This window comes from Phyllobates terribilis, unplaced genomic scaffold (assembly GCF_046119375.1).
Source record: "Phyllobates terribilis strain yellow unplaced genomic scaffold, ASM4611937v1 Scaffold_861__1_contigs__length_596813, whole genome shotgun sequence".
NCBI classification, from domain to species: Eukaryota; Metazoa; Chordata; class Amphibia; order Anura; family Dendrobatidae; genus Phyllobates; species Phyllobates terribilis.
Genome location: NW_027363621.1, coordinates 283,624 through 310,656, shown reverse-complemented (window position 1 = coordinate 310,656; position 27,033 = coordinate 283,624). Strand labels below are relative to the sequence as shown.

General features: G+C 47.1%; 6 pseudogenes; all 6 read right to left on the bottom strand.

Moving 5' to 3' along the window:
* Window positions 1-9,918: 9,918 nt before the first annotated feature.
* Window positions 9,919-10,091, bottom strand: LOC141240596 (U2 spliceosomal RNA; annotated as a pseudogene).
* A 1,472-nt stretch (window positions 10,092-11,563) lies between these two features.
* Window positions 11,564-11,732, bottom strand: LOC141240595 (U2 spliceosomal RNA; annotated as a pseudogene).
* Window positions 11,733-13,202: 1,470 nt separating this feature from the next.
* Window positions 13,203-13,375, bottom strand: LOC141240597 (U2 spliceosomal RNA; annotated as a pseudogene).
* Window positions 13,376-14,847: 1,472 nt separating this feature from the next.
* Window positions 14,848-15,016, bottom strand: LOC141240594 (U2 spliceosomal RNA; annotated as a pseudogene).
* A 1,470-nt stretch (window positions 15,017-16,486) lies between these two features.
* Window positions 16,487-16,659, bottom strand: LOC141240592 (U2 spliceosomal RNA; annotated as a pseudogene).
* A 1,469-nt stretch (window positions 16,660-18,128) lies between these two features.
* On the bottom strand, window positions 18,129-18,297 carry LOC141240601 (U2 spliceosomal RNA; annotated as a pseudogene).
* Between the last annotated feature and the right edge of the window lie 8,736 nt (window positions 18,298-27,033).

Here is a 27,033-nt window from a genome sequence, read left to right as displayed (position 1 = left end):
TCAAGGTTATTACGAGTTCGTAAACACCAAACATGTATAGGTTCTTTTTTATTTAAGTGGTGGAAAAAAAAAAGCCATTTTCCGAGACGCCTGGCGTCTCCATTTTTCGTGATCTGGGGCCGGATGAGGGCTTATTTTTTGCGAGCCGAGCTGACGTTTTTATTGATATCATTTTGGGGTAGATACGATGTTTTGATCGCCCGTTATTGCATTTTATTGCAGTGTTGCGACGACCAAAAAACGTAATTCTGGTATTTAGAATTATTTTCTCGTTACGGCGTTTACCAATCGAATTAATTCTTCTTTTATGTTGATAGATCTGGTGATTCTGAATGCGGCGATACCAAACGTGTATGTGTTTTTTGTTTTTTTTTATTGTTTTATTTTGAATGGGGTGGAAGGAGGGTGATTTAAACTTTTATACATATTTGTTTTATTTTTTTATATTTTTAGAAACATTTTTTTACACTTTTTGTCTGCCTCTGCTGCATGCAGGCAGTGAGCAGATCACCTGTATGCAGCAGAAATGCTCACTTGTTATGAGCGCCTGAGCGCCGACCACTGGGCGGCGCTCATAGAAATAAGGACATGACAACCACAGGGGTCTGTTGCAGACCCTGGGTTGTCATGCCAACCCATCGATGACCCGGAGTCACCGATGGGCGGGGCTGATGCCTTGCTTCCGGCGCGGCAATGTTAAATGCCGCTGTCAGAGATTGACAGCGGCATTTAACTGGTTAACATCTGCGGGTGGATCGCGATTCCCCCCTTGGTTGTTGCGGGCACGTGTCAGCTGTATAAATCAGCTGACATGTGCCCGGTTCAGTGCGGGCTCAGCGCCGAAGCCCACGCTGAACTGGGGGTGATGACCTGGGGCATACTAATATGTTCCAGGTCATAAAGGGGTTAATGCAATCTAGAATAGCCCCCCAGAAGATATGTAGTCTTGGACACAGCCAAAGCCCATGTAATAAGTCCGTAGAATTCTATCAGTTTTAAGGGGCGTTTTGGGGAGATCAAAGGCGTATCTTGCTTTATGAATGATCTTAAATTGGGTTTCCCTCCACATCTCATTAGTTATTGCTTTACAGGTTTTCCCCAACCTTCTCTTATCTTAACTCCAATGTCTTGATCATTAAATTGTTTCTCCCAGTGTTTGAAAAAAAATTCAGTATTTACTCCCAACATCACATCCCTCATTGCATTGTATAAGAAAGAGATAGATGATGACGTCCTCGTGGCCCTCACTAAGCTATCAAAGCCATTAGTAGTAATTTCTAGGGAGGTGTCTTTCAGGTGACTCATGATAGAGCGTCTAATTTGTTCCAATTGTAATGTCTGATTAGGGCTTAGAGGAAATTTCTCAATCAACTCATCATCTTGATTTTTGATGTTGATCCCTCGTTTATTTTAAAAAAATTCTATCAGGTCCTCTTTTATGGATTTAATTGCCACGGGCATTTCATTACCCCCTCTATTCCCCCTGTTCTCAATTGCACACATATCGGAGAATGGTCTGAGATTCCCCTGGGTAAATATTTCACTTTGTGAATTAACGGATTCAGAGATTCTGTTCCAATTGCCAAGTCAGTCCTTGACAAGGAATGGTGTGACATTGAGTGGCATGAATATTGTCTAATTGAGGGTTTTCTTTGTCTCCAAATAACCACATACCCAATTTCTGAAAATAATCTAACCATCCCCGTAGAGGAGGCCGGGTCAGGTATGTTAACCATATGTAGTCTATCCCAATGCTGGTGGAAATAATTATTGAAATCTCCCATCAAAAAACTGGAGACTTAGGAGATTCCAATGTAAAGTATAATACGTTTTTAATAATTGTATCTTTATATGGAGGGAGTTTATATAAAGCTACCAAAATTATTTTAATTCTGTATATAGACTAATATACCAATATATCGTCCCTCAGTATCCAATGCAGTTTTAAGGGATTTAAATGGGATTGATTTATGAATCAAAACAGATACCCCTCCGGCGTGAGAAGAAAATTCCGAATGAAAAGCATGGCCTATCCACGACCTGCTGGTTGGTATTGATGTAGCCAAGTATATACAGCACACCTCTTGGTTGGGTCTCCCATTCCCCGCACCTTCCACGCTATAGTATTTACAAGCTTAGCCATATGTGCGCAGGGAAACAGACTAACCAGTAGACCGTTTTGAGCTGTTCCTCCACCCTCCCTTCTTTTTGCATGTACCCCTTTTTAACACATAACATAAATAACTTCTAACATTGCAATACAATCAATCAAACATCACAGACATTTCTCCCCAGAGGGAGATTGGAAGCCTTTATAAGTCCAACACCTGACTTAAAAAGAAAAACTCTTCTTCAAAACCTTTTCAGAGATTCCCGCGGTCCATATCAAATGGCATCAAGATTCAAAAGCCACCAAAGCAAAAGTGTTGATGATTATGGAGGTCCGGATTTATCTGCTTTCAATTTAGCGTCGTTGATGTCCAGCCATTGTGTAGTTTCCCGCGGAGATTCATGGATAAGCCCCTTTCCTGAGACTACAATCCTCAGGTGTGCCGGATACATCACAGAATATGGGAGTAGTAAGTCTCGCAGCCTTTTCTTTCCAGGTGTAAATTGTTCTCTGCGTTTCTGCACTTCAGCAGAGAAGTCAGGAAAGATGGCCACCTTGGTATTTTCAATGGATAAGTTAGGACAGTCACGTGATTGTATCTCTGTATTGCAGTAACTTCAATACAAAAGGCCTTGGTGGAGCTCCTGGTGGAGGGGGTCTGAAAGGCGCCCTATGAGCACACTCTATTGCCAACATAGGAGACAGCGCCTCTCTTCCAAACACATCCCTGAACCAGGTCTCCATAAATTCAACCGCGTTTTTGCCTTCAGCTCTTTCTGGGACTCCTATAAGGAGTAGATTGTTTCAACAGGGCCTGTTCTCTAAGTCATCCGCTTTATTAAGCAGGGCAATCAGATTTTGTTTGTATGTTTTCATATCTTGCATAGGACACAATTGATCCTCAATATTATTAATTCTGCCCTCTGTTTCTTTAATTCTTTCAAACGCCCTTTGAATGTCTCTCCTTATAGATGACATATCTTCCTTCATAAATCCCATATGGGTGGTAATGCTGGTCAGGGACTTGTTGGACATATTGACCTCAGATAGCACATTCCTCATGGTGGGTTCCTGGTCTGTGGTATGCTCTATGTTTACTGCCGGAGCCAAGTAAATTCCTTCACTTGATACCCAGGAAAGTTGCTGCTGAATTTTTTGCTGCGTCATCTGCACTTTATCAGGAGCACTTGCTTCTCCTTGTTCCTCCCCACGCTGACCTTTAAGAGAATATACAGCAGCCTCTGTCACCCGGGCAAAGCGTCTCAGACAAGTTGCAGTCTCCGACATCTCAGTGTTTTGTTTCTTCAGCCAGTGCCATGTTGGGCTGGCTGTCTTCCTTGCCAGTGCAGCTCTTTTGACGGTTCATTCTCATCGGGGACCACCGATATCAACTCCTCACAGGTCCCGGAGTGTGTTAGGAGGTAGGATCAGCGGTATAAATCTGTTTTCGGTCGGTGCAGGCTGGGATTACAGGATTATGAGCAGGAGCTCTCAGTCCGTGTGTCTGCTCACATCAAGCATCAGGCCTCGCCCACTGCCTTGTTTTTTAATTATTTTTTTATAGTGTTCACTGAAGGGGTTAACTAGTGGGACTGTTTTATAGGTCGGGTCGTTCTGGACGCGACGATAACAATTGTACTTTTCTTCTATTTTTTTTTTCATAAAAAATATTATATAGAATTATTATTTTGTAAATGAAAAAAAAAATATTTTTACAATTTTATTTTTTCTACTTTTTTTATTACTTAGTCCCACTATGAGATTTTCACTTTCACAGCTCTGATCGCAGTCATTGTAAAGCATAGCAATGTAAGAGCTTTGCTACACTTTATAACAGTCAGTGCTGCACTGACACCAGTTAGATAGATCGTGCACTGCACATGACCTAAATAACTTGTTAGCTCTGGTCACCCGGATGTCATCATGATGACATGATGATAGGCCCCTGACGTGTGGCCTAACAATAATTTCTGATGACATATGGGACATCACCGCTTTCAGGAGAAATTATTTTATAAATTATGGGGTCCAGTTTCACCTATTAACCCTTGTGTACCTGACAAATTTGCAGCAAATTAAAAAAATTGCATTTTTACCACTAAAATGTCATATTTCCATGACTCAATTTTATAAAATTCTGTAAGGCACCTATGGGTTCAAATTACTCACTACACCCCTAGATGAGTTCCTTAGGCAGTGAAGTTTCCAATATGGGGTCACCTGGGGCGTGTTCTGACACCTCAGGGGCTCAGCTAATGGAGCCCACAATCTATTCTAACAAAATCTACGTTCTTAAAACACAAAGCAGAAACACCAAACATGACGTAATGGAAGGCATATTACCTAAGTGGTTCAGGGTACCGAGTGTGGAGCATACCCGGTACCCTAGACCACGTAGAACAGAAGTATAAGGCATATTACCTATCTTGTCTGCTTGTCTACAAGTTTTGACCTGGCCCTCATGTTGAACACTTCCTCTAACATCTAACCAGCATCTTCTGGGCGCTCCTCTCCACAGCCGGTCACTAAGCCCCTTTCTTATATATAGAAAGTAATGCGAGTATGCCAGTGATCTTAAGCGCTAGGGTGATGGATGGGGATAAAATGGATGGGGACAATTAACCCCTTAAAATATAAGGGGTTAATTGTCCTGTTGTTACGTCATCAATTGATGGTCCAATCAGTATCTCTTGGACCCTTTTTAAACTTTCCAAGCCTACCCCCTTGTATCACCTGATGAAGACGGCCTGCCTGCTGTCTTTTTTTAATAAAAGGTCTCAATTGACCATTTAGCCCTGTTTTATTCAGCGTTTTTTTATCCCCATCCATCACTCTAGCGCTTAAGATCACTGGCATACTAGCATTACTTTCTACTGTTTGTCCCTTTGGGACTGCTGGTGGAGCTGCTTTGGGTTTTGTTTAATATTATTTACTATTTTGGAGGAGCTAAGTGACATTTCCATTCACCGCTGTTGCAAAGACCTGATGCACATCGTCCAGGACCTGCATCACATGACAATGTGGCGCCCCTGAGGGTTCAATCGCCACAGGGGTACTGCACCTCACCCAGAGGTGTGGTATCTCCTTCTCAGGTAAGGATGGAGTGCTGCCCAAGACCCCAACACCTGCACCCAACACTACACTGCTCCAGGCCAGCTGGAAGGGCAAGATGCACTGTGATTTGCTGCCTTGTCCCTGGCTGGAGTGGGGGGAACCAAAGAGAGGGGGAACCATGTAGTGGGTGTGGGTGGAGGGCGTAGTTTATGGGAGCACTTTGGAAAACATATATAAAGAGAAGCCATCTTGAGAGGGAAGGTAGAAGGAGAAGGAGTCAGAGTCTGAGGAGGAGTAGTCTTGGAGAGGAGGGGAGCAGAGGCTCTTCGGGAGCTCTGCTCCAGAGTGGGGCTTAGCCAGGAAGGCCCAGGAGGGGAGCAGAGGAGAAGGCTCCGTTAAGGAAAGGGATCCCAGGGGTAAGGAAGGACCAGGAAGCCACCCATACGCCCGAATCTGCCAGGTGTCAGAGGGACCAGGCCGCAAGAGGGGAACCGGTCCCAGGACTGGCCGAGTACTTCACGTCTCAGCCAGAAAACCAGAGGCTTCTGCACTTCCAGGGTGCAGTTACCATACTCCCACATCTAAGTCACTGAGAGAGGGCACTAAGAAGGTCCGGGAACTCCAGGTTGCCCAGAGGGATCACAGAGTACCTGTTCGGGACTTTACTGGGAGGCGCAGGGCAGGAGGGAGAAGACCCAGCGCGGGAAGTCGGTCTAGAGAGGAACACACAAAAGCGGGGTCCCGTCAAGCACTCCTGATCTACCTGAGAAAGTGCTGAACCCCTGTCTGGTGAACGCGGTGCGACGCGGGAGGCTGACACCCTCACAGTGTACCTGAGGAACTTAAACAGAACTGTGAGTAAACTCGGATGACTGCACATCAGTTCCAAGGATGTCCACCCATTTCTTCTGATACATGTTGGCACCAATGACACGGCAAGGAAGGACCTACCGACAATCTGCAAGGACTTTGAAGCATTGGGGAAGAAAGTAAAAGAACTGGATGCGTAGGTAGTTTTTTCTTCTATCCTTCCAGTAGACGGGCATGGCGTCAGGAGATGGAACAGGATCCTTGATGTGAACAACTGGCTGAGATGATGGTGCAGACAACAAGGATTTGGATTCCTGGACCACGGTGTGAATTACATCTATGACAGACACCGTGCCAGAAACGGACTACACCTCAACAAACCCGGGAAACACACATTCGCCAGGAGACTCGCAACACTCATCAGGAGGGCGTTAAAGTAGAAGAAGAGGGGATGGGAAGAAAAACGCCGGACACGAACATGAAACCAGAGAACATACTAATGAAAGATATGAAGTGCGACAAAGAAGGTCCAAGACAAGATACTTGGAAGGGAGGTAAGAAAATTTCTAATACAATCCACAGGGAGAAGATTGGAACAAAACAAAATCGTGTAAACTGCGTGCTAGCAAATGCCAGGAGCCTGACAAACAAGATGGATGAACTGGAAGCAGAAATATCTACAGGTAACTATGACATAGTGGGAATAACCGAGACATGGTTAGATGAAAGCTATGACTGGGCAGTTAACTTACAGGGTTACAGTCTGTTTAGAAGGGATCGAAGAAATCGGAAAGGGGGTGGAGTCTGTCTATATGTAAAGACGTGTCTAAAGCCTACAATACGGGAGGATGTATGGGAGGGAAATGAGGCGGTCGAGTCCTTATGGGTGGAGATACATGGGGCAAAAAACAATAATAAAATTATCATAGGAGTCTGTTATAAACCACCAAATATAGCAGAAGCCACGGAAAGTCTATTAATGAGACAAATAGATGAAGTAGCAAAAAATAACGAGGTGATTATTATGGGGGACTTCAACTACCCCGATATAGACTGGGAAACCGAAAGCTGTAGATCTCAGAAAGGAAACAGGTTTCTGTCAATTATCAAAGACAATTATTTGTCACAACTTGTGCAGGAACCAACTAGAGGGACGGCCCTTTTAGACTTAATATTAACTAACAGGCCAGACAGAATATCTGAGGTGCAGGTCGGGGGGCACCTGGGAAATAGTGACCACAACATTATACAATTCCACATGTGCTTCAGTAGGGTGCCCAGCAAGGGAGTCACAAAAACACTGAACTTCAGGAGGGCAAAGTTTGATCAGCTAAGAGATGCCCTTCACCTTATAGATTGGGATAGTATCTTTAGTAATAGGAGCACGGATAGAAAATGGGAAATTTTCAAAACAGTCCTACATAGTCACTGTAGAAGGTACATACCTTATGGGAATAAAAGGGCTAGGAATAGGAGGAAGCCAATGTGGCTAAATAAGGAAGTCAAGAGGGCAATGAAAAACAAAAAAAGGGCTTTCGGTAAACTTAAACAAGAAGGCAGCGAGGAAGCGCTAATAACTTATAGGGAAAAAAACAAAATCTGTAAGAAACAAATAAGAATAGCAAAAGAGGAGACAGAGAGACTAATTGCCAAGGAAAGTAAAACGAATCCCAAACTGTTCTTTAACTATATAAACAGTAAAAGGATTAAAACTGATGGAGTTGGCCCCTTGAAAAATAACCTGGGTAAAATCATAGAGGGCGATGAGGGTAAAGCAAACCTACTCAATAGCTTCTTCTCCACTGTTTTCACAAAAGAAAACAATTTATCGGAGGAAATGCAGAGTGATAAAGTAAACCCTCCGCTAAATATCACCCACCTAACCCAGGAGGAAGTTCAGAAACGCCTAAATAATATCAAAATAGACAAGTCACCAGGCCCAGATGGCATACACCCCCGGGTACTAAAAGAATTAAGTAATGTGATAGACAGACTGCTGTATCTTATATTCAAGCACTCTTTATGGACAGGGACTGTCCCACTAGACTGGCGCCAAGCAAATGTGGCACCAATATTCAAAAAGGGGTCTAAAAGTGACCCTGGGAACTATAGACCAGTCAGCTTAACGTCTGTTGTGGGTAAATTGTTTGAAGGATTTCTTAGAGATGCTATTGTAGAATATCTTAATGATAATAACTGTCTAACTCCATATCAACATGGATTCATGAGGGATCGCTCCTGCCAAACAAACCTGATGGCCTTCTACGAGGAGATGAGCTCACAGCTGGACCGGGGAGAGTCAGTGGATGTTGTATACCTTGACTTCTCCAAAGCGTTTGATATCGTGCCACACAAAAGGTTGGTATATAAAATGAGAATGCTTGGTCTGGGGGATAATGTGTGCAAGTGGGTAAATAGCTGGCTGAGTGATAGAAAGCAGAGGGTGGTTATCAATGGAGTAAGCTCAGGGTGTGTCAGGGTTACTAGCGGGGTGCCTCAAGGGTCTGTCTTGGGCCCTATATTATTTAATATATATTATTAATGATCTAGTGGAAGGGTTGCATAGTAAAATAGCAATATTTGCAGATGATACTAAACTTTGTAAAGTAGTTAATACAGATGAGGATAGGGCACAGCTACAGGAGGATTTAGATAAATTGGGGAGTTGGGCCAAAAAATGGCAAATGGGGTTCAATGCCGATAAATGTAAGGTCATGCACATGGGAAAGAAACACAGCAGTCACCCATACATATTAAATGGGAAACCGTTGGGGAAATCTGACATGGAGAAGGACCTGGGCGTCTTGGTTAATAGCAAATTAAATTGGAGTGCCCAGTGTCAGGCAGCAGCTGCGAAGGCAAATAGAGTCATGGCATGCATCAGAAGAGGAATAGGGGCATATGATGAGAACATTGTTCTTCCTCTGTATAAAGCGCTGGTAAGGCCGCACTTAGAATATTGTGCACAGTTCTGGGCTCCGGTGCTCAGGAAAGACATATTGGAGCTAGAGAGGGTACAAAGGAGGGCGACTAAGGTAATAAAGGGAATGGAGGGACTAGAATACCCAGAGAGGTTGTCAAAATTAGGCCTATTTACGTTGGAAAAGAGAAGGCTTAGGGGAGACCTCATAAACATGTATAAATACATCAGGGGGCATTACAGAGATCTCTCCCATGACCTGTTTATACCAAGGATGGTGACAAAGACGAGGGGGCACACTATGCGTCTGGAGGAAAGGAGGTTCCTGCACCAGCATAGAAGGGGATTCTTTACGGTCAGAGCCGTGAGACTCTGGAACTCTCTGGGAGAGGAAGTGGTGATGTCCAACTCACTTAATGAGTTCAAGAGAGGCCTGGACGCCTTTCTTGAGAACAATAAAATTACATCTTATGCTTAGTTAATTAATCCAGGGATTTAATCTGACTGCCAGATTGGTGTCGGGAAGTGAATTTTTCCTCAATGATGTAAATTGGCCTATACCGCATGGGTTTTTGTTGCCTTCCCCTGGATCAACGCTGCGGAATAGCTGCAGTGCACAAGAAATAGGCTGAACTGGATGGACGCTTGTCTTTTTTCGGCCTTATAAACAATGTAACTATGTAACTATGTAACAATTATATTGTGCAGCTTATCTCACCACCTGTAGTTAGTTAGGTGAAAGCTCCAAAATGCTTGCCTAATATGGCTGTTTATCCAAAAGGAAGGAAAGGGGGGTATAGCTGGATACATAGCATTGCATTACAGTAGATTAAAATGCAATGCAGAGTTTCTGAAGTTGAACCAAAACAAGTTTGTCATCTGGCTTCTGCAACTTGTAACATGAAAAATCCAATGAGGAGAAGAAAAGCAAGGCTAAAATGTCCTTCCAAAAATGCAACAAACTAGCAAAAGCAACAAAATGTATTGAATTCAATTCTTTCTGATTTTAGAAACTGCATTAAAGAAGGAGTGCACCGGTCCTGGAAATGCTGCAATACCAGGTCAATGCGTGGAGTGGACAGACAGAGCAAGCTCTTTTACCATCTCCCTGTTCTAAAAATCCATTTAATATATGGTCCCCAGATAGGGGACGTATCAGATATTAAACTGATCAGAACAGATTTTGATTGAATATATCTTTTATTAGCACAGAAAATAAGTTAACAGACAGTGTACAGAGCCGCAGCCCAGTACACACAGAATTCTACATCATATTTACATAGCATGAGGATACGATGCACTAACTAGACACATCACACCCCTATGCTACACAAAACACTCAATCTGAAAGAAAAAGCGTGTCAATCAATACAGTACGACGAACCATGATAAGGGATGGGGATTGGGAAAAAGGGGATGGGGAGGGGAAAATCACAGGCCCGAAGCTTTATTGAAAGACAAGACACATAAGGGGAGAGGGGGAGGAGGAGTGTAGTCCTCATCCTCGTCCTCCGGACCGTCCATGATGGAATAGTCTCTGAGCAGGCCGAGAAGTGATAACCAGAATTGGTTTCGGCCTACGGTACCACCCTCGGATCCTGAAAAGTCCATTGGTGGAGATGGGCACCTGGACTCTCGTTAAGAAGACATGTTGTCAGCCTCTAGATCCCTTACATGCCTGCACTTTTCGGCTTGCTGCTGCTGCAATCCACGCATTTTAGATCTGCATAACTCCACCTATTTTAGCACAGCACCCTCACCCCCTGCTGTTCCCACCCGCCTCAACACCGGTGGAAGGGAGGAGAACCAATTAAGGGGGGGGGGGGTGGAACGAGCAGCTGTCTACACTTAGCAGGAGTGTTGCTGATTACTTACCTTTCCTGCTGCTGCTGGCTGTCCAGCAGCAGACTGAAGGTGGCTGCTGCCGTGCGCAGGTATATAAAGGCTCAGAGCCTATTATGACACGCGCAGCCAGCGTTCCATTGCCACATTCCATCTACTGCAGGCAGGATACCTGGCTGGCTGAACGGCACTGAGAAGCTCACAGAGACCGCCATAAGCAACAGTTTAAAAGAATGCCACAGACTAATCAACCAAACTTTTTGGGTTGGGTTATTTTTTATAGTCTGCAGGCGTTAAATGAAAGAAGTCAGTGTTCCACCAGAGGGAGACAACATTTCAGAAAAGGCATTGGAGCAAGCCAAAAAAGAAATTTTAAGTGCAGCAGAGTATAACCAGCGCACATACCTGTTAGCTCAGGTGAGTTTAAACGGCTGCTGTTGATAACAAGGGCATTTGCTAAATAGATGGTGTGTGTGCAACAATATACTGAAAGAACAATTATATTGTGCAGCTTATCTCACCACCTGTAGTTAGTTAGGTGAAAGCTCCAAAATGCTTGCCTAATATGGCTGTTTATCCAAAAGGAAGGAAAGGGGGATATAGCTGGATACATAGCATTGCATTACAGTAGATTAAAATGCACTGCAGAGTTTCTGAAGTTGAACCAAAACAAGTTTGTCATCTGGCTTCTGCAACTTGTAACATGAAAAATCCAATGAGGGGAAGAAAAGCAAGGCTAAAATGTCCTTCCAAAAATGCAACAAACAAGCAAAAGCAACAAAATGTATTGAATTAAATTCTTTCTGATTTTAGAAACTGCATTAAAGAAGGAGTGCACCGGTCCTGGAAATGCTGCAATACCAGGTCAATGCGTGGAGTGGACAGAGCAAGCTCTTTTACCATCTCCCTGTTCTAAAAATCCATTTAATATATGGTCCACAGATAGGGGACGTATCAGATATTAAACTGATAAGAACAGATTTTGGTTGAATATATCTTTTATTAGCACAGAAAATAAGTTAACAGACAGTGTACAGTGCCGCAGCCCAGTACACACAGAATTCTACATCATATTTACATAGCATGAGGATACGACGCACTAACTAGACACATCACACCCCTATGCTACACAAAACACTCAATCTGAAAGAAAAAGCGTGTCAATCAATACAGTACGACGAGCCGTGATAAGGGATGGGGATTGGGAAAAAGGGGATGGGGAGGGGAAAATCACAGGCCCGAAGCTTTATTGAAAGACAAGACACATAAGGGGAGAGGGGGAGGAGGAGTTTAGTCCTCATCCTCGTCCTCCGGACCGTCCACGATGGAATAGTCTCTGAGCAGGCCGAGAAGCGATAACCAGAATTGGTTTCGGCCTACGGTACCACCCTCGGATCCTGAAAAGTCCATTGGTGGAGATGGGCACTTGGACTCCCGTTAAGAAGACATGTTGTCAACCTCTAGATCCCTTACATGCCTGCACTTTTCGGCTTGCTGCTGCCGCAATCCACGCGTTTTAGATATGCATAACTCCACCTATATTAGCACAGCACCCTCACCCCCTGCTGTTCCCACCCACCTCAACACCGGTGGAAGGGAGGAGAACCAATTAACGGGGGGGGGGGTGGAACGAGCAGCTGTCTACACTTAGCAGGAGTGTTGCTGATTACTTACCTTTCCTGCTGCTGCTGGCTGTCCAGCAGCAGACTGAAGGTGGCTGCTGCCGTGCGCAGGTATATAAAGGCTCAGAGCCTATTAAGACACGCGCAGCCAGCGTTCCATTGCCACATTCCATCTACTGCAGGCAGGATACCTGGCTGGCTGAACGGCACTGAGAAGCTCACAGAGACCGCCATAAGCAACAGTTTAAAAGAATGCCATAGACTAATCAACCAAACTTTTTGGGTTGGGTTATTTTTTATAGTCTGCAGGCGTTAAATGAAAGAAGTCAGTGTTCCACCAGAGGGAGACAACGTTTCAGAAAAGGCATTGGAGCAAGCCAAAAAAGACATTTTAAGTGCAGCAGAGTAACCAGCGCACATACCTGTTAGCTCAGGTGAGTTTAAACGGCTGCTGTTGATAACAAGGGCATTTGCTAAATAGATGGTGTGTGTGCAACAATATACTGAAAGAACAATTATATTGTGCAGCTTATCTCACCACCTGTAGTTAGTTAGGTGAAAGCTCCAAAATGCTTGCCTAATATGGCTGTTTATCCAAAAGGAAGGAAAGGGGGGTATAGCTGGATACATAGCATTGCATTACAGTAGATTAAAATGAAATGCAGAGTTTCTGAAGTTGAACCAAAACAAGTTTGTCATCTGGCTTCTGCAACTTGTAACTTGAAAAATCCAATGAGGGGAAGAAAAGCAAGGCTAAAATGTCCTTCCAAAAATGCAACAAACAAGCAAAAGCAACAAAATGTATTGAATTCAATTCTTTCTGATTGTAGAAACTGCATTAAAGAAGGAGTGCACCGGTCCTGGAAATGCTGCAATACCAGGTCAATGCGTGGAGTGGACAGACAGAGCAAGCTCTTTTACCGTCTCCCTGCTCTAAAAATCCATTTAATATATGGTCCCCAGATAGGGGACGTATCAGATATTAAACTGATCAGAACAGATTTTGATTGAATATATCTTTTATTAGCACAGAAAATAAGTTAACAGACAGTGTACAGAGCCGCAGCCCAGTACACACAGAATTCTACATCATATTTACATAGCATGAGGATACGACGCACTAACTAGACACATCACACCCCTATGCTACACAAAACACTCAATCTGAAAGAAAAAGCGTGTCAATCAATACAGTACGACGAACCATGATAAGGGATGGGGATTGGGAAAAAGGGGATGGGGAGGGGAAAATCACAGGCCCGAAGCTTTATTGAAAGACAAGACACATAAGGGGAGAGGGGGAGGAGGAGTGTAGTCCTCATCCTCGTCCTCCGGACCGTCCATGATGGAATAGTCTCTGAGCAGGCCGAGAAGTGATAACCAGAATTGGTTTCGGCCTACGGTACCACCCTCGGATCCTGAAAAGTCCATTGGTGGAGATGGGCACCTGGACTCTCGTTAAGAAGACATGTTGTCAGCCTCTAGATCCCTTACATGCCTGCACTTTTCGGCTTGCTGCTGCTGCAATCCACGCATTTTAGATCTGCATAACTCCACCTATTTTAGCACAGCACCCTCACCCCCTGCTGTTCCCACCCGCCTCAACACCGGTGGAAGGGAGGAGAACCAATTAAGGGGGGGGGGGGTGGAACGAGCAGCTGTCTACACTTAGCAGGAGTGTTGCTGATTACTTACCTTTCCTGCTGCTGCTGGCTGTCCAGCAGCAGACTGAAGGTGGCTGCTGCCGTGCGCAGGTATATAAAGGCTCAGAGCCTATTATGACACGCGCAGCCAGCGTTCCATTGCCACATTCCATCTACTGCAGGCAGGATACCTGGCTGGCTGAACGGCACTGAGAAGCTCACAGAGACCGCCATAAGCAACAGTTTAAAAGAATGCCACAGACTAATCAACCAAACTTTTTGGGTTGGGTTATTTTTTATAGTCTGCAGGCGTTAAATGAAAGAAGTCAGTGTTCCACCAGAGGGAGACAACATTTCAGAAAAGGCATTGGAGCAAGCCAAAAAAGAAATTTTAAGTGCAGCAGAGTATAACCAGCGCACATACCTGTTAGCTCAGGTGAGTTTAAACGGCTGCTGTTGATAACAAGGGCATTTGCTAAATAGATGGTGTGTGTGCAACAATATACTGAAAGAACAATTATATTGTGCAGCTTATCTCACCACCTGTAGTTAGTTAGGTGAAAGCTCCAAAATGCTTGCCTAATATGGCTGTTTATCCAAAAGGAAGGAAAGGGGGATATAGCTGGATACATAGCATTGCATTACAGTAGATTAAAATGCACTGCAGAGTTTCTGAAGTTGAACCAAAACAAGTTTGTCATCTGGCTTCTGCAACTTGTAACATGAAAAATCCAATGAGGGGAAGAAAAGCAAGGCTAAAATGTCCTTCCAAAAATGCAACAAACAAGCAAAAGCAACAAAATGTATTGAATTAAATTCTTTCTGATTTTAGAAACTGCATTAAAGAAGGAGTGCACCGGTCCTGGAAATGCTGCAATACCAGGTCAATGCGTGGAGTGGACAGAGCAAGCTCTTTTACCATCTCCCTGTTCTAAAAATCCATTTAATATATGGTCCACAGATAGGGGACGTATCAGATATTAAACTGATAAGAACAGATTTTGGTTGAATATATCTTTTATTAGCACAGAAAATAAGTTAACAGACAGTGTACAGAGCCGCAGCCCAGTACACACAGAATTCTACATCATATTTACATAGCATGAGGATACGACGCACTAACTAGACACATCACACCCCTATGCTACACAAAACACTCAATCTGAAAGAAAAAGCGTGTCAATCAATACAGTACGACGAGCCGTGATAAGGGATGGGGATTGGGAAAAAGGGGATGGGGAGGGGAAAATCACAGGCCCGAAGCTTTATTGAAAGACAAGACACATAAGGGGAGAGGGGGAGGAGGAGTTTAGTCCTCATCCTCGTCCTCCGGACCGTCCACGATGGAATAGTCTCTGAGCAGGCCGAGAAGCGATAACCAGAATTGGTTTCGGCCTACGGTACCACCCTCGGATCCTGAAAAGTCCATTGGTGGAGATGGGCACCTGGACTCCCGTTAAGAAGACATGTTGTCAACCTCTAGATCCCTTACATGCCTGCACTTTTCGGCTTGCTGCTGCTGCAATCCACGCGTTTTAGATCTGCATAACTCCTCCTATTTTAGCACAGCACCCTCACCCCCTGCTGTTCCCACCCGCCTCAACACCGGTGGAAGGGAGGAGAACCAATTAAGGGGGGGGGGTGTGGAACGAGCAGCTGTCTACACTTAGCAGGAGTGTTGCTGATTACTTACCTTTCCTGCTGCTGCTGGCTGTCCAGCAGCAGACTGAAGGTGGCTGCTGCCGTGCGCAGGTATATAAAGGCTCAGAGCCTATTATGACACGCGCAGCCAGCGTTCCATTGCCACATTCCATCTACTGCAGGCAGGATACCTGGCTGGCTGAACGGCACTGAGAAGCTCACAGAGACCGCCATAAGCAACAGTTTAAAAGAATGCCATAGACTAATCAACCAAACTTTTTGGGTTGGGTTATTTTTTATAGTCTGCAGGCGTTAAATGAAAGAAGTCAGTGTTCCACCAGAGGGAGACAACGTTTCAGAAAAGGCATTGGAGCAAGCCAAAAAAGACATTTTAAGTGCAGCAGAGTAACCAGCGCACATACCTGTTAGCTCAGGTGAGTTTAAACGGCTGCTGTTCATAACAAGGGCATTTGCTAAATAGATGGTGTGTGTGCAACAATATACTGAAAGAACAATTATATTGTGCAGCTTATCTCACCACCTGTAGTTAGTTAGGTGAAAGCTCCAAAATGCTTGCCTAATATGGCTGTTTATCCAAAAGGAAGGAAAGGGGGGTATAGCTGGATACATAGCATTGCATTACAGTAGATTAAAATGCAATGCAGAGTTTCTGAAGTTGAACCAAAACAAGTTTGTCATCTGGCTTCTGCAACTTGTAACTTGAAAAATCCAATGAGGGGAAGAAAAGCAAGGCTAAAATGTCCTTCCAAAAATGCAACAAACAAGCAAAAGCAACAAAATGTATTGAATTCAATTCTTTCTGATTGTAGAAACTGCATTAAAGAAGGGGTGCACCGGTCCTGGAAATGCTGCAATACCTGGTCAATGCGTGGAGTGGACAGACAGAGCAAGCTCTTTTACCATCTCCCTGTTCTAAAAATCCATTTAATATATGGTCCCCAGATAGGGGACGTATCAGATATTAAACTGATAAGAACAGATTTTGATTGAATATATCTATTATTAGCACAGAAAATAAGTTAACAGACAGTGTACAGTGCCGCAGCCCAGTACACACAGAATTCTACATCATATTTACATAGCATGAGGATACGACGCACTAACTAGACACATCACACCCCTATGCTACACAAAACACTCAATCTGAAAGAAAAAGCGTGTCAATCAATACAGTACGACGAACCGTGATAAGGGATGGGGATTGGGAAAAAGGGGATGGGGAGGGGAAAATCACAGGCCCAAAGCTTTATTGAAAGACAAGACACATAAGGGGAGAGGGGGAGGAGGAGTTTAGTCCTCATCCTCGTCCTCCGGACCGTCCACGATGGATTAGTCTCTGAGCAGGCCGAGAAGCGATAACCAGAATTGGTTGTGGCCTACGGTACCACCCTCGGATCCTGAAAAGTCCATTGGTGGAGATGGGCACCTGGACTCCCGTTAAGAAGACATGTTGTCAACCTCTAGATCCCTTACATGCCTGCACTTTTCGGCTTGCTGCTGCCGCAATCCACGCGTTTTAGATATGCATAACTCCACCTATATTAGCACAGCACCCTCACCCCCTGCTGTTCCCACCCGCCTCAACACCGGTGGAAGGGAGGAGAACCAATTAAGGGGGGGGGGGTGGAACGAGCAGCTGTCTACACTTAGCAGGAGTGCTGCTGATTACTTACCTTTCTTGCTGCTGCTGGCTGTCCAGCAGCAGACTGAAGGTGGCTGCTGCCGTGCGCAGGTATATAAAGGCTCAGAGCCTATTATGACACGCGCAGCCAGCGTTCCATTGCCACATTCCATCTACTGCAGGCAGGATACCTGGCTGTATGAACGGCACTGAGAAGCTCACAGAGACCGCCATAAGCAACAGTTTAAAAGAATGCCACAGACTAATCAACCAAACTTTTTGGGTTGGGTTATTTTTTATAGTCTGCAGGAGTTAAATGAAAGAAGTCAGTGTTCCACCAGAGGGAGACAACGTTTCAGAAAAGGCATTGGAGCAAGCCAAAAAAGAAATTTTAAGTGCAGCAGAGTAACCAGCGCACATACCTGTTAGCTCAGGTGAGTTTAAATGGCTGCTGTTGATAACAAGGGCATTTGCTAAATAGATGGTGTGTGTGCAACAATATACTGAAAGAACAAATGTATTGTGCAGCTTATCTCACCACCTGTAGTTAGTTAGGTGAAAGCTCCAAAATGCTTGCCTAATATGGCTGTTTATCCAAAAGGAAGGAAAGGGGGGTATAGCTAGATAGATAGGATTGCATTACAGTACATGGCTATGCAATGCAGAGTTTCTGAAGTTGAACCAAAACAAGTTTGTCATCTGGCTTCTGCAACTTGTAACATGAAAAATCCAATGAGGGGAAGAAAAGCAAGGCTAAAATGTCCTTCCAAAAATGCAACAAACAAGCAAAAGCAACAAAATGTATTGAATTCAATTCTTTCTGATTTTAGAAACTGCATTAAAGAAGGAGTGCACTGGTCCTGGAAATGCTGCAATACCAGGTCAATGCGTGGAGTGGACAGAGCAAGCTCTTTTACCATCTCCCTGTTCTAAAAATCCATTTAATATATGGTCCCCAGATAGGGGACGTATCAGATATTAAACTGATAAGAACAGATTTTGAATGAATATATCTTTTATTAGCACAGAAAATAAGTTAACAGACAGTGTACAGTGCCGCAGCCCAGTACACGCAAAATTCTACATCATATTTACATAGCATGAGGATACGACGCACTAACTAGACACATCACACCCCTATGCTACACAAGACACTCAATCTGAAAGAAAAAGCGTGTCAATCAATACAGTACGACGAGCCGTGATAAGGGATGGGGATTGGGAAAAAGGGGATGGGGAGGGGAAAATCACAGGCCCAAAGCTTTATTGAAAGACAAGACACATAAGGGGAGAGGGGGAGGAGGAGTTTAGTCCTCATGCTCGTCCTCCGGACCGTCCACGATGGAATAGTCTCTGAGCAGGCCGAGAAGCGATAACCAGAATTGGTTTCAGCCTACGGTACCACCCTCGGATCCTGAAAAGTCCATTGGTGGAGATGGGCACCTGGACTCCCGTTAAGAAGACATGTTGTCAACCTCTAGATCCCTTACATGCCTCCACTTTTCGGCTTGCTGCTGCTGCAATCCACGCGTTTTAGATCTGCATAACTCCACTTATTTTAGCACAGCACCCTCAACCCCTGCTGTTCCCACCCGCCTCAACACCGGTGGAAGGGAGGAGAACCAATTACGGGGGGGGGTGGAACGAGCAGCTGTCTACACTTAGCAGGAGTGTTGCTGATTACTTACCTTTCCTGCTGCTGCTGGCTGTCCTGCAGCAGACTGAAGGTGGCTGCTGCCGTGCGCAGGTATATAAAGGCTCAGAGCCTATTATGACACGCGCAGCAGTGTTCCATTGCCACATTCCATCTACTGCAGGCAGGATACCTGGCTGGCTGAACGGCACTGAGAAGCTCACAGAGACCGCCATAAGCAACAGTTTAAAAGAATGCCACAGACTAATCAACCAAACTTTTTGGGTTGGGTTATTTTTTATAGTCTGCAGGCGTTAAATGAAAGAAGTCAGTGTTCCACCAGAGGGAGACAACGTTTCAGAAAAGGCATTGGAGCAAGCCAAAAAAGAAATTTTAAGTGCAGCAGAGTATAACCAGCGCACATACCTGTTAGCTCAGGTGAGTTTAAATGGCTGCTGTTGATAACAAGGGCATTTGCTAAATAGATGGTGTGTGTGAAACAATATACTGAAAGAACAATTATATTGTGCAGCTTATCTCACCACCTGTAGTTAGTTAGGTGAAAGTGACGCGCCCCCTGGGCCATGTTGTGTAGCATTGCACACGCGGGGAATACCCGGAGCCGGATCCGATAGGGTTAGTAGTCCTCGTGGCGGTGACCCGGTCCGTGCCCACGGTGTCAAACTAAGTGGCGGAATTTTAGTGTATGATGTTATAGTGTTCGACTACGCCACCCGTTGAATGCGGTTACGAAACCGCCGCTGCAGGGCAGACCGCTGAGGCCGGTGGTACAGTTGTGCAGCGTGGGTAGTATAACCCCCAACGGGAGGGGTATGGCCTCAGGGCAGCGGACGTGGATGATGGGGAAGTAGAATTGCACGCAGGCACCAGGAACCACTCAGAGACGGTGCGGTGTAGTTCAGGGTCTTTATGTTATGTTCTGCTACCAGAGCTAAGGAAAGAGAGGAGATCTGTCCCTACGATAGGACTCAGCTGAATCTCTACGATGTAACAGGGAACCTGATCCTGCGATCAGACCTGCTAAAGTCCTAAGCTAGTCTGTACGGAGACCTATAGATGTGGGGAGGGAATCCCTACAAGTACTAAGGACTGGGAGGAATATGGGACACCTCCTAACAGAAATAGTAGCAGACAGACGAACAAACAAAATAAATAGAACATAGAGGTCCGTAGACCAAGCAAACTAACAGAGTTAGATACAGAGCACAGGCTAGCTAGAAAGTAGATATACAATGAAGTCCAGCAAAGCCAGAAGGGCGGAGCAGGATTAAATAGGCCAACAAGGTCATGTGACCAGCAAAGGAAAAAAACTAAGAGCAAGGTTCTAACACTTTACTGGTGGCAAAGGTAGACCCTCCCGGGAGTACTGGCTAGCGGTCGGGGTCTGGTCAGTCCGTGAGCAGATAGGATCTCCCCCGGCCAGGCGGAGTTGTAGGCCTCCCCAACTAATTGTACTCTTCCTGGCTACCTTGCTAGAAGCGGGTAAAAGTAGCCCACGTCCCTGAGTGTGCCGTGTGGTGCTCACCCGTATGGCCGGTGACTCGGGGCCTTCTGGTAGCCTCCGCTCCAGGGAGGCGGTGCTGGTCCCTTGCGTGTGACCGTGCCTTCGGGTTTCTTGGCCAGAGGACCTGAAATCCCCTGCCGGGCGGTTTCTGCTGCTGGGTATGGAACAGTCCCCACAGCCTCGGACTCCGTGTCCGGTGAGATCTATTCAGTCAGGACCAGCTCTACAGCTTTCAGTCCCTGACCTCTTTTGTCACTGCTCCCACAGAGCTCCTGTTCTTGCTTTTCCTGCAACTGCTCCACTCCAGACCAGACTGTGTCTCTGTCTGGGACTCCTCTTCTTCTCCTTCTCCTAACCCTGCCTCAGCCCCAGTTTATATAGGGGAAGTTCTTCCCCTCCCAGGACTGGGCAGGAGGTGTGGCATGCTTAGGGTTTCCTGACCAGGAGACCTCCCACCTGCTCACAGACGTAATATTGCTATTACTGTGGTAACCAGACCCCTGGGGTTCCACATTCCCCCCTAGTAAAATTTAGTACTCCGGGACTAAACATATTTTTAAAACATAACAGGGTATAAACAAGAACAATACAATAAGGAAAAACACGTTAAGGTGGTCACGGAGTGTCCACAACCGGGTACAAATTTTTGAAGAAATAAGGGTGTCCATTTCACCAAAGAACAGGGAGCCGTAACCAGGTAGGGGTCTGTCCTGCCCCGAGTCTTTAACAGTCTTTAGTCCGTTCCTGGGTTACGCTCCAAACATATATACAACACCTATAAATTAACTGGAAAAACATAATTATTTACAAGCAACAGTAAACAGGTAAATACCAATAAAACAGTCTGAACACTTTAGATCCTCCAACGTACGGGCAACTGGCCTCTAGTGGCCCTAGTAGACCTACGGAGCTTACTGACTGGTCCTGAGCTACAGGGTGTAGGAGCTGTCAAAGGTAAGCTGGGCAGCTGTCTACGGGCTCTTTGGCTCCCTAGGGGCACGGCAGGCTCACTATAAGCAGAGGGTCGATTCTCCTGGTCTGCTTGTGTAGGGTCTTCTGCCTCCTGGACCGGCTGCTCTTCCAGCTCTACCTGTTTTTCCGTAGGTACTTGGGATGCTGGCTGGAGGAAGGTGAGGACGGGTACCACAACAGCGCCATTTACTTGTGTCCAAGACCGAGGGAAGTCTCCGAGTACAGTACTGACCATCTCTTCCCTTTTCTCTGCGGGTCGAGGGTTTTCTTGATCTTCTTCAGGGTTTCGTAGCTGCTCGGGACACTTCTTCAGGTGATCTCGGGAGACAATGGCTGTGGTTTCTCCTCCATCCTTACTGATTGTGCAGACTTTTGGGTTTTCATGGCTTGATGGCAGTACGGTGTACGGGTCCTTCTCCCACTGGTCGTCCAACTTGTGGAGCCGTCTTTTCCTCTTCAAGACCTGCTCTCCAGGTACCAGGGGAACAGCGGGAGCATACTGGTTGTAAGTCTTCTCCTGTCTTTCTCTTGCTTGACAGAGACTTCGCTCAACGCTCTCCTGTACTTTCCGGTACTGCTGCTGCCTCTCTGTGTCCCAGTCTGCTTCTGGTGAAGTGTCCTCGGGTGTCAGGACTCCCATATCCAGATCAACAGGCAGCTTACCAGGTCTTGCTCTCATTAGGTAAGCCGGGGTACAGTTGGTAGAACCTACAGGGATGTGGTTGTATAGGTCCACCAGATCAGGCAGTTTCTCAGGCCACAGACTGCGTTCTTCCAGGGGCAATGTTTTCAGAAGGTCTATCACCACCTGGTTCATCTTCTCGCAGAGTCCATTGGTTTGCGGATGATAGGGTGTTGTTCTTATCTTCCGGCAGCCATACAGAGTGCAGAACTCCTGGAAGACTTCCGCTTCAAAGGCAGGTCCTTGGTCCGTCAGCACCTGCTCTGGGAATCCGTGTGGACGGCAGAAGTGCTGCTGGAAGGCTCTAGCTGCTGTTTGAGCCGTTAAGTCCTTGACGGGGACTACAACCAAGAACCGGGAGTAGTGATCCACGATGGTTAACGCATAGATGTAGCCACTTCTGCTGGGGGTCAGTTTTACATGGTCCAAGGCTACCAGTTCCAACGGCTGTCTGGTGACGATGGACTGCAGGGGGGTCTTCTGGCTGGCACGGTCCTTCCTTCTTAGGTTGCATGGGCCACAGTCTCTGCACCACCTCTCGATGGTTCCTCTCATGCCTACCCAGTGGAACCGCCCGCGCAGCAGGAACTCTAGCTTCTTCCATCCGAAGTGCCCAGCTCCGTCGTGGTATGCCTCCAGTACCATAGCCGCGTCTCTTCTTGGCACCACTACTTGCCAGATCAGTTCATGCGTCCGGGAGTTAACCATTCTGCGGCACAACTTCCCCTTGTAAAGGAACAGTCGACTCTTCTCAGCCCACAGTTGCTTGGTCTCCTCCGGAGCGTCTGGGTCAAGGCGGGCATCTGGCTGAGTCAGCATCTCCTTCACCAGTCGGACGGCGGGGTCACTGTCTTGCGTTTCCGCCCAGTTGTAATGAGGTAAGGGGTTGAACGTAGCGGATTGCTTACCCCTTACACGGTGGGAATACTGGGTAGTCCCATGACGGTGGAACGCGGGGAGTTCAACTTCTTCCAGTTCCTCTGGATCTTCCCCTACGTCCGGTAGGTTTGGCATTCTGGACAAGGCATCCGCGTTGGTATTGGAGCGTCCTGCCCGGTATTTGATCGTGAACTCATAGTTGGTCAGGCGGGCCATCCATCTCTGCTCCAGGGCACCGAGTCTTGCAGTGTCCAGGTGTGTCAACGGGTTGTTATCCGTGTACACGGTGAACCGGGAAGAGGCGAGGTAGTGCTTAAAGCGTTCGGTGACTGCCCACACCACTGCCAGGAACTCTAGCTTGAATGAGCTGTAATTCTCAGGGTTTCTTTCGGTGGGTCGCAGTTTTCGGCTGGCGTAAGCAATTACCCGTTCTCTCCCCTGCTGGATCTGGGACAGTACGGCTCCTAGCCCGATGTTACTTGCGTCGGTGTAGAGGATAAAGGGCTGGCTGTAATCAGGGTACGCCAGGATTTCATCCCCCGTGAGGGCCATCTTCAGCTGGCGGAAGGACTCTTCTTCCAGCTTCTCCCATCTGAAGGGCGGCTTCTGGTTCTTGGCCTTCCTGGACTGGCCTATCAGGAGGTCCTGCATAGGAGCTGCCTTTTTGGTGAAACCGGGAATGAACCTTCGGTAGTAGCCTACCAACCCGAGGAACTGCCGCATTTCCTTTACCCCTGGAGGGTCTTGGCCATTCCTTAATCGCGGTGATCTTATCAGGGTCGGGAGCCACTCCGTCAGCACTCACCACGTGTCCCAGGTACTGCACTTTTGGTTTTAGCGGGTGACACTTCGACGGTTTCACCTTCAGACCGTAGTTTGCCAGGGCTTCAAACACTTCCGCCAGGTGTTTCAGGTGGTCCTCGTAGGTTTTGGAATAAACTATAACATCGTCCAGGTACAGCAGGACCGTCTCAAAGTTCCGGTGTCCCAGACAGCATTCCATCAATCGTTGGAAGGTTCCTGGTGCGTTGCAGAGTCCGAACGGCATGCAGGTAAACTCGCTAAGTCCCATCGGGGTGGTGAATGCGGTCTTCTCCCGGTCCGCCTCTGCTACAGGAACCTGCCAGTACCCGCTAGTGAGATCCAAAGTGGAGAAGAAGTTAGCAGATTTTAAAGCAGCCAAAGACTCCTCTATCCTTGGTAAGGGGTACGCGTCTTTGTGTGTGATACGGTTGATTTTCCGGTAATCTACACACATTCTCATGGTGTTGTCTTTCTTTTTAACCAAGACTAGTGGAGCTGCCCAGGGGCTACAGCTATCCCTGATTACCCCAGCCTCCTTCATGTCTCTAAGCATCCCCTTGGCGTGTTGGTAGTGTGCAGGGGGTACGGGACGATACCTCTCCTTTATGGGAGGATGGTCTCCCATGGGGATGTGATGTTCCACTCCCTTTACTCGCCCAAAGTCTAGCGGGTGTTTACTGAACACTCTCTCGTATTCCTGGATCACCCGGTAGACTCCCTGCTTTTGGTGAGCGGGTGTGGAGTCAGTACCCAAATGCAGTTGCTGACACCAGTCCTCCATTTGTTGCTTAGAGCCGTTACCTTCCTCTGGATGAGATGAAGGCAAGGGTTCCACGGACTGTACAGAATTTTGGTTGATGGTATACAATTTGGCTAGCGTAGCATACCGGGGCAGGTACACTTCCCTCTTCCCAATATTTATTATGCGAACGGGCACCCTCCCATGGCGTACATCAACCACCCCCCGTGCCGTCAAAATGGTGGGCCTACTATCTGAGTAGACTGGTTCTACCATTGCCTGGTAATCTCTACCTCTCAGACCAATAGCTGCCTGGCACCAAATCATCATTTCACTTTTCGGGGGCATGGCAATAGGGAAAGGGTCACACATTCTCACGCTACCAATCTCACTACCGGAGAGTTCCACCTGTTGCCGTCGCATCAGTGCCCGGATCTCTTTTTGGAGCACTCGCTGCTGGCCGGAGCTGGCGTTCTTGGCAACCTGCTGTAAAATGAGAATCACCTCTGCAAGACAATTTTCAATCACATTAGTTCCTAGAGTTATCTTTGGGTGACTCTCGCGCTTGTCAATGTCCACAATGATCAGTCCCTGTGCTGCCAGTTCGACTTTACCGATTTTAATGGTCACCTCTTTAAATCCGATCTGTGGCACGGGCTGACCATTGCTGGCGATGATACTCAAGTCGTCGTCTGGGTAGCGGGTTATATCCGAGTCATTCCAGTACTGCTTGAAGAGCACGTACGGGATGGTGGTGACCTGTGACCCGGTGTCAAGTAGGGCACTCATAGGAATGCCATCCAGTACCACAGGCAAGACTGGACGTCCTCCCACGTATTTGTCACGCCAGTTCGATGGGCCTGGTGATCTTATTCCTAGGGGTTGGCCCTCTACCCCAGGTTGTGCCAGTTTAAAGGACAGTACCTTGCCATATGTCCGGGTTGATTGCAGCGGCGGCAAATGGGTTGTCCGTCCTCGTTGTATCGGTCGCTGGGTCTTCCTCTGGCCGGTGGGGTCCTCCTTGGTCGGCGCCACGGGATATCCTCCGGTCCGGATGCCAGCTGGATCTTCCCTGGAGTAGAAACCTGTAAAGACTGCACAGTTCGGGTTAGCGCGGCAACGCTTTTAGTTAGCTCTTGGACCTGATGGTGCAGGTCTGTAGCCGGGTCATTGTTTAAAGCCTGCGCATCAGCTCCCACAGGCCCTGCCGACAAGGCCGCCGTCTCCTGGTGGTAAGTGGTAGCAGGGCGTTTGTGGGTCACAGCGCCACCTGGTGCCGGTTCTCGGAGCACCCGGATGGCTCTGTCCTTGAACTGTGCAAAGTCCAGATGAGGGTCCTGTAAGGCCATTGCTCGCAACTGGGTTCGGTGGGCATTGCAATGTAGACCCTCTATAAATTGTTCAGTCAACAGCTTGTCTTCGTTTCCCACGCCGTCAGGGTCGGCCTGCTTAATGGCTCTCAGGGCCTCTTGTAGGTTTAGTGCATAGTCCCTTATATTCTCATGTGCTCGCTGCTTGCACCCGTAGAATCTAAGCTTGATCTCGGCTGAGGTACGGGTATCAAAGGTGTCCTTCAGCCGGGCTAGTATCTCTGCGACAGTCCTCCTCCTCCCAAGTGGCCAGGACTTTACCTCCCTTTGGGCTGCCCCTGTTAATTGAGCCACCAGGATGCTCACTTTTTGCTCTTCTGTGAGGGGGTACACCTGGAAGAGGCTATCCAGCCTTTCTCTGAAGTCATTTAGGGTATGTGACTCCCCTGAGTACTGGGGTAGCCAGGCTGCCCCTGGGATATAGGGCATGGTGAAAGGCATGACCGCAGCAGCGGTGGCGCTGGCGGTGGCTGTGGCAGTGAAGCTCTCCTCCGTATCCGACATCCTCCTCCCCCCTAGTGGACCGTGGCCTACCTGGCGATGATCCTCTTCCGTAGGCCGCGGCTCCGCAGTGGATCGTCAGGGTTGAGGACCTTCCGTCGCGCTCCTGTGACGTCGGCGTCTGCTGGGCTCCTTCCAGGACCTTACGCAACGTCCGGACGTGAGGCGGAGCTTCAGTTCTCGCGCACTTTCGGAGTTCACGCCCCTCTTCTTCCCGCGCGGCGTCCTCAAGATGGCGTCCAATGGCAGGAAAACTCCACGGATGGCGGGAAGAAGGCAGAAGATGGCGTCGGATGGCGGGAAAACTCCACGGATGGCGGGAAGAAGGCAGAAGATGGCGTCGGATGGCGGGAATCTTCACCACAGGTTAGTTTAACAGTCTTTTTCAGGCACGCAGTACCCGGTGGTTGCGGGCACGGAATCCTGCCGACTACGCCAAAAGTTGACGCGCCCCCTGGGCCATGTTGTGTAGCGTTGCACACGCGGGGAATACCCGGAGCCGGATCCGATAGGGTTAATAGTCCTCGTGGCGGTGACCCGGTCCGTGCCCAGGGTGTCAAACTAAGTGGCGGAATTTTAGTGTATGATGTTATAGTGTTCGACTACGCCACCCGTTGAATGCGGTTACGAAACCGCCGCTGCAG